At 37.9% G+C, this 4,524-nt stretch overlaps 1 non-coding gene across 1 annotated transcript; it reads left to right on the top strand.

Annotated features, from left to right (window-relative positions):
* The first annotated feature begins 4,156 nt into the window (after positions 1-4,156).
* On the top strand, positions 4,157-4,230 carry Trnaa-ggc. The gene has a single exon. It is a non-coding gene; the product is annotated as a tRNA-Ala (tRNA).
* The last annotated feature ends 294 nt before the right edge of the window (positions 4,231-4,524 follow it).

Raw genomic sequence — 4,524 nt, 5'->3', positions numbered from 1 at the left:
TTTACCATATTTGGTAATTGGTCAGCGGTGACTAATACATTTAACAAGAATGTTGTTTCAAATAAGCACCAACATGGATTACGAGAAAATTTCTGTGAAAGCGAGATATGGATTAGACTACTAATATTTGTGACTTCGAACCAAAATTTTCCAAATTTTTGTTATTGGTATATACACAGTAAGCAATATAACTTTTTAGTTAAAACTGTGTGACTAACGAGTCTAGATCTATTGTTTATTTTGATTTTTCAGTATGCAATTGTTGCAATTGTTGCACATTACAATAAAATTTGTAAGATTAGGGAATTTGTTTTGCTAAGTTTGATAAGAGCTGTCAAGAAAGGGTTGGTTGTTATTGTGGAAAACATTACATCCCGGGATGGGCGCTTGTGCAATAAATTTCAGTCAGTGTAGTGAATAAAACTGTATTATTAAACCATTCCCATCTATTCCAATGTTTTATATTTTAAAATATTGAAAGATAAAAACATTATCTTAGATTGTCAATATGTGATTATAAGTGGCATTATATAGAAACTAGAGTCAACAAAAGACGATGTACGTGTGTTCATGCTACACATTTTTGTGCTGAATACGAAAACTGTTTTTGCACTCGTCAAATGTAGGTATGTATTCTGCTTCTTTTCTTATTTGTTTTTATTACTTTAACTGTTTCTGTATTTTGAATGTAATCACTTTCTAAGTTTTGAGTTAAGCATCTAAATAAATAAACTACAACCATGTTTTGAGAGTGTATAATGTAAAAGGTTTGCAAGCTAAATGGGTAGGACATTATGACAAAATTGTACCCAGCTATAGTTGCTACCGATTCAAGTTTACATTTTCTAAATCCAACACAATCATGGAAGGAATTATGACAGTTTCTCTGTTTCCTTGGAAATTTCTTTAATGTTGAGACGGGGATTGTAGTTATTTGTGTAAGTTCATGCCAAAGTTTTAGCATGGAAAAACAAAACAGTTTGAAAGTGCAGAAGAAAAGTCTAAATTTAAACAGCTGGAAAGGGAAAAATGTAAGCATTTGTCGCATCTAAGCGAATGATCTCATCTGGTCAAACATTAGTATCTCGTCTACAGCAAAAAATAAAAGAAATGAATATAAATTGAGTTCAATTTTCTTATGCACTGTATAATGCTTTAAAGACTGGTTAAACATACTCATGAATTTCATCATAGCAATAGCCAATTATGAGTGATGTTAAATCCTCTCATTCTAATTCCACTTTAAAATATTTGTTTAAGCTCGAATTTTTACAATTACACCTTGCAAACTATGTAAAGGAAATTTTTAAAATTAATGTACATAAAAATAACCAGCAATATAAATTTATATATATTGTGGATTGTGAGAATGATTTGCATTGTGTAAAAATTTAGTGTTATAACTTAATGAAATGAGCAATTTATAACTTAACAGAATGATTGTAGAATGTCTGTGGGAGTGCTCCCTTAGAAGGAAATGATTACACCACAATTAAAGCTGTGCTGCTTTGTGAAATATAGCGGCTCGATATATGGCCTAAATTGTGAATGCCAACGCGTTGCCATTTGATTAATTTCAATGAAAAATTCCGTAGCTCCTAGGTCAAGTGATTTATAGTTAAGGTTTGCAAGGAAGCAACTAATTTTCCTCTTACACTCTCTGAAATATTGCTGTTATGCCTTCTAAATATCTTTATAATATTATTTTAAATCTTTGTGTAAGCAGAGGCGCAACTCCCAATTAACATTTTAGTTACGCCTCTTTGTGTAAGTATTGTCCATGCTAATTAAGGGAGCAAGACAATCTTTGTTTCCCATGAAGGCCATGGATGGTTTGCTTGTAAAACATGAGAAACAGTAAATGAGAGATATGAATGTTTTATGCAGTGCGGTGTTTGAAATTAAATGAGATATGATCTTCGCACTTAGCTGGACAATTTAAGCAATCGTCTCAGGAAAGAAAAATCAGGTGACTCAACCTGATTCGACACTGACCTCTGCGGTGCCGGTGCAGTGCTCTGACCACTGAGCTATGAAGTCACACAGTGGTAGGCAGGTCAATATTGTTGGGTGATGTTTTCTAGTGAAATGAATGTCATATGAATGTTTATGCAGTGCAGTGTTTAAAATTAAATGAGATATGATCTTCGCACTTAGCTGGACAATTTAAGCAATTTTCTCAGGACCTGAAAAAATCAGGTGACTAGAGGATTCGAACCCATGACCTCTGCGGTGCCGGTGCAGTGCTCTGACCACTGAGCTATGAAGTCACACAGTGGTGAGCAGGTCAATATTGTTGGGCTGATGTTTTCTCGTGAAATGAATGTCATATGAATGTTTTATGCAGTGCGGTGTTTGAAATTAAATGAGATATGATCTTCGCACTTAGCTGGACAATTTAAGCAATCGTCTCAGGACCTGAAAAAATCAGGTGACTCAACGGGATTCGAACCCATGACCTCTGCGGTGCCGGTGCAGTGCTCTGACCACTGAGCTATGAAGTCACACAGTGGTGAGCAGGTCAATATTGTTGGGCTCATGTTTTTCTCGTGAAATGAATGTCATATGAATGTTTTGTACAGTGCAGTGTTTGAAATTAAATGATATGATCTTCGCATAGCTCAATTTAAGCAATCGTCTCAGGACCTGAAAAATCAGGTGACTGGGATTCGACCATGACACCTCTGCGGTGCCGGTGCAGTGCTCTGACCACTGAGCTATGAAGTCACACAGTGGTGAGCAGGTCAATATTGTTGGGCTGATGTTTTCTTTCGTGAAATGAATGTCATATGAATGTTTTATGCAGTGCGGTATTTGAAATTAAATGAGATATGATCTTCGCACTTAGCTGGACAATTTAAGCAATCGTCTCAGGACCGGAAAATCAGGTGACTCAGCAGGATTCGAACCCATGACCTCTGCGGTGCCGGTGCAGTGCTCTGACCACTGAGCTTGAAGTCACACAGTGGTGAGCAGGTCAAATTGTTGGGCTAAAAACATTCATATGACATTCATTTCACGAGAAAACATCAGCCCAAATATTGACCTGCTCACCACTGTGCAGCTGTCATGGGTTCGAATCCTGAGTCACCTGATTTTTCAGGTCCTGAGACGATTGCTTAAATTGTCCAGCTAATGCGAAGATCATATCTCATTTAATTTCAAACACCGCACTGCATAAAACATTCATATGACATTCATTTCACGAGAAAACATCAATATTGACCTGCTCACCACTGTGTGACTTCATAGCTCAGTGGTCAGAGCACTGCACCGGCACCGCAGAGGTCATGAGTTCGAATCCTGAGTCACCTGATTTTTCAGGTCCTGAGACGATTGCTTAAATTGTCCAGCTAAGTGCGAAGATCATATCTCATTTAATTTCAAACACCGCACTGCATAAAACATTCATATGACATTCATTTCACGAGCATCAGCCCAACAATATTGACCTGCTCACCACTGTGTGACTTCATAGCTCAGTGGTCAGAGCACTGCACCGGCACCGCAGAGGTCATGGGTTCGAATCCCGTTGAGTCACCTGATTTTTTCAGGTCCTGAGACGATTGCTTAAATTGTCCAGCTAAGTGCGAAGATCATATCTCATTTAATTTCAAACACCGCACTGCATAAAACATTCATATGACATTCATTTCACGAGAAAACATGAGCCCAACAATATTGACCTGCTCACCACTGTGTGACTTCATAGCTCAGTGGTCAGAGCACTGCACCGGCACCGCAGAGGTCATGGGTTCGAATCCCGTTGAGTCACCTGATTTTTCAGGTCCTGAGACGATTGCTTAAATTGTCCAGCTTGCGAAGATCATATCTCATTTAAACACCGCACTGCATAAAACATTCATATGACATTCATTTCACGAGAAAACATGAGCCCAACAATATTGACCACACCACTGTGTGACTTCATAGCTCAGTGGTCAGAGCACTGCACCGGCACCGCAGAGGTCATGGGTTCGAATCCCGTTGAGTCACCTGATTTTTTCAGGTCCTGAGACGATTGCTTAAATTGTCCAGCTAAGTGCGAAGATCATATCTCATTTAATTTCAAACACCGCACTGCATAAAACATTCATATGACATTCATTTTACGAGAAAACATCAGCCCAACAATATTGACCTGCTCATCACTGTGTGACTTCATAGCTCAGTGGTCAGAGCACTGCACCGGCACCGCAGAGGTCATGGGTTCGAATCCCATTGAGTCACCTGATTTTTTCAGGTCCTGAGACGATTGCTTAAATTGTCCAGCTAAGTGCGAAGATCATATCTCATTTAAGTAAATGAGAGAGTTGAATAAGTAAGATAACAAAAATTTTACAAAACTTGTTTAAGGTTGTCTTAAATTATAAGTGTCAAAATAGTTGGTTCGAGCATTACTTGGTTTATTTTATCAGAAAAACTTAAGTAAGAAAAAACATCAATTTGAAAGCAAAAAATCCTGTTTCGTTTCATGTTTCCCGTTACCTTCTTAGGCGTAAGACACTAGATCGCGGCATGTTA

This window comes from Xenia sp. Carnegie-2017, unplaced genomic scaffold (genome assembly GCF_021976095.1).
Source record: "Xenia sp. Carnegie-2017 unplaced genomic scaffold, XeniaSp_v1 HiC_scaffold_16, whole genome shotgun sequence".
NCBI lineage: Eukaryota > Metazoa > Cnidaria > Anthozoa > Malacalcyonacea > Xeniidae > Xenia > Xenia sp. Carnegie-2017.
This window is presented reverse-complemented; position numbering and strand designations above follow the sequence as displayed.